Source organism: Pelmatolapia mariae, linkage group LG3_W (genome assembly GCF_036321145.2).
Source record: "Pelmatolapia mariae isolate MD_Pm_ZW linkage group LG3_W, Pm_UMD_F_2, whole genome shotgun sequence".
NCBI classification, from domain to species: Eukaryota; Metazoa; Chordata; class Actinopteri; order Cichliformes; family Cichlidae; genus Pelmatolapia; species Pelmatolapia mariae.
Genome location: NC_086229.1, coordinates 18,803,772 through 18,815,707, shown reverse-complemented (window position 1 = coordinate 18,815,707; position 11,936 = coordinate 18,803,772). Strand labels below are relative to the sequence as shown.

General features: G+C 36.8%; 1 long non-coding RNA gene across 1 annotated transcript; it reads left to right on the top strand.

Moving 5' to 3' along the window:
• The first annotated feature begins 313 nt into the window (after window positions 1–313).
• Window positions 314–8,196, top strand: LOC134624274 (uncharacterized). The gene is made up of 6 exons (XR_010093498.1): window positions 314–342; window positions 1,585–1,616; window positions 2,260–2,286; window positions 4,589–4,619; window positions 5,669–5,695; window positions 7,213–8,196. It is a non-coding gene; the product is annotated as an uncharacterized LOC134624274 (long non-coding RNA).
• The last annotated feature ends 3,740 nt before the right edge of the window (window positions 8,197–11,936 follow it).

Sequence of the window (11,936 nt, the reverse complement as noted above, 5' to 3'; positions counted from 1 at the left end):
AAATAAATCTATCATAATACATTACATTTTAACATTAAGACCTTATATGTATTGAAATACACATATACATATTTCAAACATATTTCAAAGCAGGCTTTGAAATATTTTGAAAGTATTTCAAAGCCTGCTTGAAATATTTATTTAATTTATAGAATTAAACTTCTGCTAGTTTTTTTGTAGCAAATAAATCTTGTACAATATTATTGAACTGTACATACATTTTTACATTTCCAATTCCCCTTTTGTGTGATGGAGGAATTTCCCACTACCCGTGAATGCCTCTTTTCTTACGTCTCTGGCTCAGTCCTACATATCCGCCCACTTTGACAGGATCCGCTGCTGGTAAGCAATTCTTCTCTTCTCTTTTCTTCTCTGAAATGTCTATAAGTTGTTTGAGTGATTTACAGAGTTGTTGTTAGTGACTTATAAAGCCGGTCGAAATATAATTCACATTAAAGTAACACAATGGCCGCTTTTTCGAGTGAAAAGTTGTAATTCTAGTATTTTTAAAGGAGTTTTTGAGACGCTAGCCCTGACAACCCAATGCTAACGCCTAGCGCTCCTAGCCCAGTGTGAAATGAAAATGGTTCCTTTCACACTTTATTGAGTTGTTTCATTAACTTCATTCCGTGTTTTAGTGTTTCTGTGTCTGTTGTGGGAAGTGCAGTTAGTTCTCCTCTTCACAAATCGGTCGGTTAAAACAGCCTCATTCTTTAACTTGTAACTTTATGTAAGAGCCTCCATCTTAGAACCAGTAATTAGCTGCTGTGTGCAGACAGCTGTGGTAAGATCAAAGGAGTCATTTTACTGCCTCTGTCTGACCAAACACTGGGAAATAAAGAGTCATGTACCTGTGTGTGTGTGCGCGCACGTGAGAGCTGCGGGCTAATTAAGGGAAGGGAGAGAGTGAGGATAAGACACATAGTTAATACAAGAATAATAAGTTTTCTTAATTAGAAGTAGGCTTTTTAGTTTTTTAAGAACTGTTTAACAAACACTTGTTTGTGCAGGCCCACTTTTAAAGAAAAACACTTTGTTAGATTTCTCACTTTAAATAAAAAATAGCCCACCTTCAAATAAATAAAGTGCTGCAGTGGGCCATTAATATTATTAATGTGGTACATAGATATTTGTTTTAAAGTAACAGCATATAAAATGATACTATGCAGTTGATAATATTTTAGGATGTAGAATTTGAATGCAGGCCAGCACAAATGTTAAAGCCTACAAAACTTACATCCATGCTTTCATTTAGGAATGTTGCTTTGAAATGGTGACGTCACCATGTGATAAAGTGTGCAGTTCTAGGTGTAGCATATCATGTGAAGCTCTAATGCAACAGTATTAGAGCTTCACATGAAACTTGTGATGCCTATTGCAAATAGAAGAAACCACATATTACCTTTAATGAAAACGCCAATCTTTAATAAGGTGTAGAAAAGCAGAGGAGAGTTGGTGTTTTGTGTTACTGCTGTGGAAAACAAAGACGTTAACCGAATCTTTCTGACTGCAGACATTGATGCAATATTGACTCTGATGTTGATTTGAGTTCTGTATTTTTGTTCTTTATCTGTTGTTATACAGAGTGACATAGATCTTTGGTTTTGCCTTTGCCGGTGAGTAAACAGTCATTCTAATGTTTAGTTCTAGACATACAGTAGGTTGAGTGAGTGGTTTGTGATGTTTCCATTTACTGATGGGCAAAAACACAGGATTTAGAATCTGTAGCAGCAAAGCCCTCACACAGGACCTCTGACTGTCTCTGAAAATGTGCCTGAAATTTAATAGCCCATTTATGTCTGATTTTAAGCACTTAAGCAATAAGAAAAAAACCACAGCTGTGAGTGGACGGTGTTTTGTATATTAAAGTCAGTGTGTTCTTTATTTATGCTATGAGTTAAAATTAGTTAATTAATTATTTAGTGAATACAGTGTTTGAAAATTAAATATAAATGTTGGCAAAAAGGGAAAGATTGCAAAATACATAAATATTCCTTCCAACAGGTATATCCTGCATTTGTGCCAAGAAATATTGGTGCCTATTCTTTGCACTTCTGTAGTATGAATGCTTTTATTACACGTTATAGCCATGTGAGACTCTGCAGCTAATATTAGTCCTCTTCATAGTACAGTAAGTTGTTAAAGGAAATTGAGGATTTTACTAGTTATTTTATGTCACAGTAAATTGGATTGTGTGTGAAGAGGCTCAACTGTCTGAATCATTAAACAGTGATCTGATTTATTGTTTCCTTTCTTTAGACTGCTGATCTGATCGTCTCAAGTCTGGTAAGTAAAGGTTTGTCTGATGTCCAGTGCTGGAAAAATCTTTCTTCCTTGCAGATTTATTTTGTTTATGTTTTTTTGTCACGTTTAAATGTTTTAAATCATCTAACAAGGATAACCTGGATAAATACAAAAAGCAGTTTGACAGTGATGATTCTGTTTGTGAAGCACAGAAAATCAAAGCAGAACAACCTGGTGTAATGTAAAAACATGTTGCAGTCTAATACCCAGTCTAATAGCCCTAATATTAACAAGTACCATCAAGCATTTACAGTAACTATTAATGACTGATTTGCATCACTGGGGGGATTTTGGACAGATTTTGTTTCATTAAGGTCCAATATACGTTTTTCAAGTCATGTAAAGTTCTCAGTTTCATTGAAGTCCAGAATCTGATTAGTCTGCACCAAGTGTTTTGTTTCGTTCAGAGTTCCTTGTGTGTTTTGGATCAACTCATCAGTTTCCTGCTGTGAATCCCAAGTATGATTAATCTGAAGCTCAGGACCTGACGGCATGATGCAGGTCCTGAAGTAGTAAAGGAACTCTGGACCATCACAGTAACAGCATCATGTTTGACTTTAATACTGGTGTTTTTCTGAAATTTGTCTCTCACTGTAGGAGACTCAGTTTAGTGCAGTGAGTCAGCACAGCTCTTGGTGATCATCAAGATGTTTTTAGGCAAATGTGAGAAAGGATTGGTGTTCAGTTTGGCCAGTTAATGTTTTTTGCCTTTTTGTCTACAACCTCTGGGATGGGCTGTGTTTAGTGGGGTCTCCAAATCCTTAGAAGTCTGTTTGTAAACATATCTTGAGCAGCTCATGAGTAGCAGTTTAGGGAAAATTATTTTTTCACATAGGCCAGGGGTGTCAAACTGCAGTTCTCAAAGGCCTGTGTTCTGTAGCTTTTCCATGTGTCCATGTTACAACACACCTGAATAAAATTTGTAGGTCATTAGCAAGAGTATAGAATTTGACTGCATGCTGAGGTGACATTCCTTAGCCCTACCTACTCAATTAAATTTGAATAAATATGTTTGGAAAAATGTATTTCTAAAATACTTTTATTCCATCATGTTCATTCACTCGTGAGCTGCTGTAACATTAAGCAAATGGCTGAATTGCCACCTCAGCATGCAGTTAAGTGTAAAGTCTTTCTAATGACCTATTAATGTTATTCAGGTGTGCTGCAACAGGGACACGTGTTAAATTTACGGGACACCAGCCATCGATGACTGGAGTTTGAGACCCCTGATGTAGGGCATTGAGGATTTCAAAAGCTTCTTTCTCTTTAGAAATTAAATCCCGGTCTAAAAACTGCTTTTTGTCATTTGTGATGATGACTTGGAGAATACAAGTGGGATGAAAACATAACATTAACAAATTTGTAAGAGGCCAGATACTTAAAAAAATAAAGAATCAAGGCTGTGTTTTTGAAAATAATCCTGCCCACATTTACAAAAGATGAACTGTATGTGAAAGTCATGTTTGTTTGTTTGTTAGTTGTTGTTGTTGCTGTTTTTTAAATAAATGTGGGAATCTCAAGCAAAGTCCTTACATGCAACAGCTCACATTCAGGACTCATTTCTGTTTTTATCATTAAATTATCTACAAAGAAATTATCATTATACTGCATTTTGATAATTAGGCCCTAATATCAGCTATCATAAGTTTGTCATAGATTTAATTCAGTGCTTATTGCTGTGTATCAAACATGGCCCAAATGTGACTGAAATATATATATAAACTGCTGTGTAAGAACCATGTGGCACCAAATTTTTCATTTTTACCAAAAATCATACGGAGTAAATTTCTGTGTACTTTTAAGTTCTTGTCTTACTGAATTTTAATTTAGGTTTTCAGACTGTTTGCTTTTATTGTGTTAATAGGATTTCAATGCAGGCCACCTCAAATGTTAAAGGCTACAAACATTACATACCAGCTATCATTTGTGATTGGTGCCTGCTTTTAAATTGTGATGTCACCATTTGATAAAGTGTGCATTTCTAGGTGTAGCAAATCATTGGTTATGATATCTACTCTGATATGTAATCGAACCTAAATTGTAGAGCATTACATGAATAAGAAACTTGTGTGGTTTATTGCAAATGGATAAAACCACATGAAGAGGGTGATCTTTATTAGGATGTAGAGAAAAAGAAAACAGAGGAGCTGTTGCATGTATTCCAGCTGTGGTAATCAAAGAATTTTCCTGAATATATTTGACTAGAGAGAGTGATGCAGTATTGACTCTGATGCTGATTTGAGTTGTCTCATTCTGTATTTTTGTTCTTTGTCTTTTGCTACAGAGTGAACAGATCTTTGGTTTTGCCTTTTCTGGTAAGTAGACAGTGATGGTAATGTTTAGTATTTTACATGGCCAAAACACAGTCAGGATTTATAACCTGTAGCAGCAAAGCCCCCACACAGGACCTCTGACTGTCCCTGATGTTTAATAGCCCATTTATGTCTGATTTTAATTTTTGATGGCTTATCAAGTCCAAATAATGTCAGAGATATTTGCATACACTTGTTCAATTTCTCCTTATGCTACATAATCTTTATGTGGATTATGTAGCGAACACAACTATGAAAGTGCTTTGGGTGAGTCAGTATAGGTGGTAACTTAAACAGTTAAGAGCAACACAGCTATCGATTTGTAGTGTCTATCATCTTCCACTTATGAATTAGCATGAAGTCAAAACACTAGAAGTATTTTGCCTGAGTGACAACAAGTGATACTTTTACCCTTAAGTGATAATAAAAAGTAAGAAAATCTAAAGTGTGAGTATGTATATTAAAGCCAGTGTTTTGAAATTAAATCTAAATGTTGCCAAAAAGGGACATACTGCAAAACATAAATATTAATAATAAGCCTAAATATTCCGAGCAACAGGTACAATGGAAGGACTTTTTATTGTAATATTTTAAGAAATTTTAATTTCAATAGAAAAAAATCGTGCACCACTGTTGTTGCTGTAACATAGACTAAAACTGATGAGGTTTCCTGTTGTTTCTGATTTAAACACTTACTTTGTATTCAATGTTTTTAACCTGAAATGACATTAAAGTAGTGGTTCTTCACATTTTATTACAACTGACTTCTGATAGAAAATGTTTGAGCCACAAAGCTTCTGTGTTGGAAATATTTGGTATATCCTGCATTTGTGCCAAGAAATATTGGTGCCTATTCTTTGCACTTCTGTAGTATGAATGCATTTATTACACGTTATAGCCATGTGAGACTCTGCAGCTAATGTTCATAAAAGCTTGAAGAAATTGAGGATTTTACTAGTTATTTTATGTCACAGTAAATTGGATTGTGTGTGAAGAGGCTCAACTGTCTGAATCATTAAACAGTGATCTGATTTATTGTTTCCTTTCTTTAGACTGCTGATCTGATCGTCTCAAGTCTGGTAAGTAAAGGTTTGTCTGAGGTCCAGTGCTGGGAAAAGACTTTCTTCCTTGCAGATTTATTTTGTTTATGTTTTTGTGTCACGTTTAAATGTTTTAAATCATCTAACAAGGATAACCTGGATAAATACAAAAAGCAGTTTGACAGTGATGATTCTGTTTATGAAGCACAGAAAATCAAAGCAGAACAACCTGGTGTAATGTAAAAACATGTTGCAGTCTAATACCCAGTCTAATAGCCCTAATAGCAACAAGTACCATCAAGCATTTACAGTAACTATTAATGACTGATTTGCATCACTGGGGGGATTTTGGACAGATTTTGTTTCATTAAGGTCCAATATACGTTTTTCAAGTCATGTAAAGTTCTCAGTTTCATTGAAGTCCAGAATCTGATTAGTCTGCACCAAGTGTTTTGTTTCGTTCAGAGTTCCTTGTGTGTTTTGGATCAACTCATCAGTTTCCTGCTGTGAATCCCAAGTATAATTAATCTGAAGCTCAGGACCTGACGGCATGATGCAGGTCCTGAAGTAGTAAAGGAACTCTGGACCATCACAGTAACAGCATCATGTTTGACTTTAATACTGGTGTTTTTCTGAAATTTGTCTCTCACTGTAGGAGACTCAGTTTAGTGCAGTGAGTCAGCACAGCTCTTGGTGATCATCAAGATGTTTTTAGGCAAATGTGAGAAAGGATTTGTTCTTTTTGGCCAGTTAACCAATACATTTGAGTTGACTGGATGTAAGGTTAATGTAGAACAGGAAGCCTGAAACTGACTGCTCTAATGTCAGTGTGTAGGTTTGTTTGGAACATATAATATTTACAGTAACTGTTGCAGCACATCTGGGTTTAAATTAATAGACTTGTTTTTTATTTTGTCAACAGAATGCAAAAATGTCCTTATATCAGTTCCACCACCATTTGTTAAACATTGTCGTTCAGTGCAATATGCACTGTATTTTTCAGATTATAAGGCATAAGGGCAATGAACGGGTCTGTTTTTTAAACATAAGGTACATTAAGCCAAACAAAACAGCCAGATGAGTCAAGCTGTATTCAACTCATTCACAATAATCCGCAACATTGTTCAGTTGTAACACATAAAATACAGAACGACACATTCACTTTTTCAGTTTATTCCTCTTCCACAAATCCATCAAATTCTTCATGAGCTTATCAGTTTGAAACCTGCTTCGTAAGCATGGCTCTTAACAGTTGCCAGGTCCTTATACACACACACACACAGCATAATATTTTGTTGAAGCACAGTGTGAATTACACCGCGAGGCTCCTACGGTAAATTACCAACATTTTGAGAGAATTTTGAGAGAATTTGCAGCGCCGTGTCCCACATAGAAATGGTTTGAAGTCAGTAAGCACAGCCAGAATGAATACATAAGGCGCTCAGTCTATTTTTGAAAACATTAAAGGATTTTAAGTGTGCCTTATTGTCTGAAAAATACAGTAAAGTCAGCTTTATTGGAAATATGCCTAATTCCTGTCTCTTTGTGTCTTACAGGTGACCTGCTGCAGAAGCTCTCTCCCTCTATCATTAACAAGCCATTCAGTCTGTCCTATCACTCTCCCCACTCTATCTATTTTGACAAGCCGTTCTATCTTGCTTCACTCTATCCCACAAGCTCTATCTAAGTTATCAAAAATCACGTTTTTAACTGGAATCAAATTTTGACTGGAATCAAGTTTTGACTGGAATAATCAAGTTTTGACATGGCCCCATTTTTGGGAAATTTAAGTTACCAGTACTTCATCTATCTGTTACAGAATTCTGAGAGGTCTCTGCTCTCACTGCTCCTTCTTTCCTATCGTTAAACTCTCTCACATCCAGTCTTTTTGCTGGAAATTACACGTAGAACGTTGAAATTACAATAGTAGAATTACAGTACAGTAGAACTTACAGTAGAAACTATTTACACAGCCCTACATTTGTCATTTTAATTTTGCATTACACTTTGGAATTAACACTGATAGTTTGGCTTACTTTGATAAATTATAAAAAATATCACCTTTTTAAAAGTTTATTTGTAATAAGATAATCTGGTTATTTTGTAATACATACATTCAGACCGTTATATACACATAAATAATAAATTAGATCCAAATACTATAACATTTGACTGCAAGTTTGTACTATTATTATTTAAGGACAAGCCCATTTATGTTACTCAGTGTAAGTATTCAGTCAATATTATCACCGAGAAGCTGCCTGAGGACCCTGTTTCCTGACTGCTGCAGAAAATCCAGCTGAAGAATCCTCATCACCTGTCATCTGATCATCACACCACCACAGCTCCATGCATTTGATTTAAATTTTAGATATCTGAAAGATTTACATAAATTCCACCTAAGACTTTTATTATAGCCTGTTGATTTATTCTGCATATCTCTTTACAGAAGTTCTAATTATTTACCAGTCTGGTTAAAAAATATAAGAAGTAAAATTGTGTAGTTTCTGAAAAAGCTACAATAAAACGGACCAAAGTGTTTCCACAGAACTTTGAATATCTTTTATTTTGAGTTTGGAGTACAAATCAGCTTTTTACATCTATTTATATATTCATAAGAACATTTTAACATAGTATAATAGTACATTTCTCAGATTTAATAGTAACTTAAAGAGTTATACGTTTTTCTGTGTTTCAAGGTTGAGTTTTGTTTACATTTGTGTATAAACACATAAGCTCCAGGTTATACTTCAGCAAAATGCCAAGAAAAGGTCAAAGGTCGCAGTCCCAGAAGCTTAGACGTCAAAAGGAGAAAGAACAGGTAGATGTTTCTCAGAGCAGTGAGCAGGTAAAGTTGTCTGTTACAACTTTTCCCAGCACAGAAGTGCAGAGCAGTGTTCAGACAGCCACGGTGTCTTATGCAGATGTGGTAAAGAGAGGTGTTTGCTCAGCATGTGTGCCAGATGCTAAAGTTCAGCAGGTAATCCATATTGAACCCCAGGTAACTGTACAAACACAGCATGATGGAGAGACAGCCACAGTGTCTTATGCAGATGTGGTAAAGAGAGGTGTTCCCTCAGTGTCTGTCCCGAAACCTAAAGTTACGCAGGTAAACCATATTGAACCCCAGGTAACTGTACAAACGCCGCATGATGGAGAAACTCCAGGACCGTCTCATGTACAGGTTACTAACAGTGAAAGTCATCCACGAGTGAGTAGCATCTGTGCGTCCCGAAGCCAGGCTTCTCCTAGGTATGGAAAGTACCGGAATCAGCAATGCATGGCTAACAGTTTGGTTTTCCTGTCATTCTTACACGAGGATGAATTCATTACCAGAGCAGATCTTAACCGTGTGTTGGACAAAGGCCAAGCCATGCATTCAGATGCCAGAAAGAGGTTTGTGAACAGCGTGTTTCTAGCCACCGATGAGCTTCCCACAGTGGTCACCAGCCGCAGACACGAGTATCAAGTGGACATGTCTCAGATTGCTCTTTATGGCACATTTGATGGTACAGATCATTTTCCGAGCCTTGAACAGGGACTACAGTGTTTGGCTTCAGAGTTTCGCTACGCTTTGCTAGTCATGGGAGGAAATGTCATCGCAGTTTGCAGGCTGACTTCTGGTGAATTCGCATATTTTGACCCTCACCCACGTAAGTCTACAGGAATGCCATTGTCAGTAGGTGTAAGTGGTGGAACTGCAGTTATGTTAAAATTCACACGTCTTAATGACATGATTGACAGGCTTAAATGCTTGTACCGAATGTTTAGCATCGCACCAACCAGCACTTATGAGTTACAGCCTGTCGAGTTTCACAGCGAAAACAGACAACCTGCTACAAGAATTCCAGCACCAGCTTTAAATCAACTTGTTTATGAGGTAAACTCTCAAACATCTACTGAGCAGACACGGACAACTGTGAGTGACACTTTAATCACTGAAGTGATGTCATCCAGAGCGGATCATTCAAATGAGACAGCTGCTCCTGAAAACAACCATCATCCTTCTGATTATTTACAAAAAGAAACACCTGCATCTTCTGTGAGAGAAACTCAGGTAACACCATATTGTGTTCCTCAGAATGATTCAAACATTGCCTCCTGTTCAACTAAGACAGCAGAGGAACTCTCACATAAACTGCTGAAATACAGTAAACAGCAAAGGCAAAAAATGAGGAGAAGATCATTGGCCCAACAAAAACTACCACAAAGGAAGGAAAATCAGAAAAAGAAAGAAAGGCAGATGTACACTTTTGATGAAAGCTTTAAGGCAATGAAAAAACATTCCAGTAGAAAGTTTAATGATCCTAATCACAGACAGAATAAGAGCGTGTACAAAAGTAATCTGTATAAAGTAAATGCTACGTATAGAGAGAAACAGAGAGAACATTTGAGAAGGATCTATAGAGAAAGAGATGATTTTAAGGAAAAACAGAAGGAGCAAATGAAAAGGCTGTATAGAGAAAGTGCTGAAATTAGAGAGAGAAAAAGAGAATGTGTCATAAGGACGTATAAAGAGAACCCTATATTCAGAGAAAAACAGAAGGAACGAATGAGAAAAACATATAGAGAAACCTATAGATTATCTCCTATATTTAGAGAACAGCAGAAAGAGCGTATACGAAGGGCTTACAGAACTTGTGCTGAATTCAGAGAGAAACATAAAGCTTACATGAGGTCATATGTTTCTAACCTATATAAAGAAAGTGAAGCATTTAAACAGAAAAAACGATCTTACATCACTAAACGTTATGGAGAACAGAGACAATTTCAGCAGCAACACAAGGAGAATATGAGAGAACGAATGAGAATAAAATATTGGAACGGTTTTTCTTTTAGACAGATGCATAATATCAGATGTGCAATGAACATAAAAAGAAAATATCGCCAGATGCATCGACCAGCTGAAAGTTTACAGTGTCATCCAGATAACTCTTTAATGAATGAGGCCATATCTCGTTTCAGATCAAACATTAAGTCAGCACCATCTTATGTTTGTACTGTTTGTCTAAAAGCTTCTTTTCCTAATCAGGTGAAAATCTGCAAAAGAGAAAATTACTCAAAACACCAAACTGTAGCTCAGCAGTGTCTAACTGGTAGATTTGTTCATGTGTGTGATGAAGCATGTAATGATCACTGCAGCTTTCCTGTTGAGAGAAAAAAGGAGTATATCTGTCACACGTGTCACAGTTCCCTCAAAAGTGGACGCATGCCAAGGCTTGCTGCTGTCAATGGTTTAGAACTTCAGGATATTCCAGCTGAACTGTGTGATCTCAACATTCTGGAGAGACATCTGATTGCCAAATGCATCCCATTTGCTAAGATTATTCCTCTTCCGAAGGGCAGACAAAGACTCATACGTGGTAATGTGGTATGTGTACCATCTGAGGTCCAACAAACAGTTGACTGTTTGCCTCGGCTCAGAAGCCAATCACAGATAATGAGGATCAAGTTGAAAAGACGACTGTGCTACAAAGGCCATCAGCTGTTCCAGACTGTCACCTGGTCTAAACTGATCCAAGCCCTGCGTAAACTCAAACAGATTCATCCACAGTACACAGATATTGTTATCAGAGATGATGCATTGCTTTGTGATCCCACGTTACCTGATGATGACAGTAGTGATGAAGCCAGCATGGGAAGTGATGATTATGATGAAACAGATTTAATGGAAATTGACAACTATGAAAAAGATGCCCTTTTGGTCAGAATACACTGGATGAAAAGAGATGTCTCAAGCTCACACCGAGTGCTTACTTCAAGTCAAGGCTTTTCAACATTGATGCAAGATTTGCCAAAGACACAAATTACCTGTTTTTCTCACAGTTTGTCACTGAAATACACCTGGCTAATTCCAGCATGACAATACAGCTAAGGAAAGGTAAAACTATGACGAAAGATGGACGCAAAATCACATCAGGAATGTTACAAAGTAAGACAGAAGTAGAGAAGCTGGTAAGAAATAAAGATGCAATCAGATTTATGCAGCCACTCAGAGGAACTCCAGCTTACTGGCAGAAAACTACCAAAGATTTATTCAGTATGCTTCGTCAAATAGGAACACCTCAGTTCTTTGTCACGTTCTCTGCTGCTGAGATGAGATGGCCTGAAGTGATTCAAGCAATAAAGAGACAGCAAGGTGAAGAGGTTGATTTTGAAGCCCTGGACTGGTCAGAAAAGTGTGAAATTCTAAGATCAAATCCAGTAACCACCATGCGACTGTTTGATAAGCGTGTTGAGGCTTTGTTCAGAGATTTGCTTTTTTCTCCTGCACAGCCCC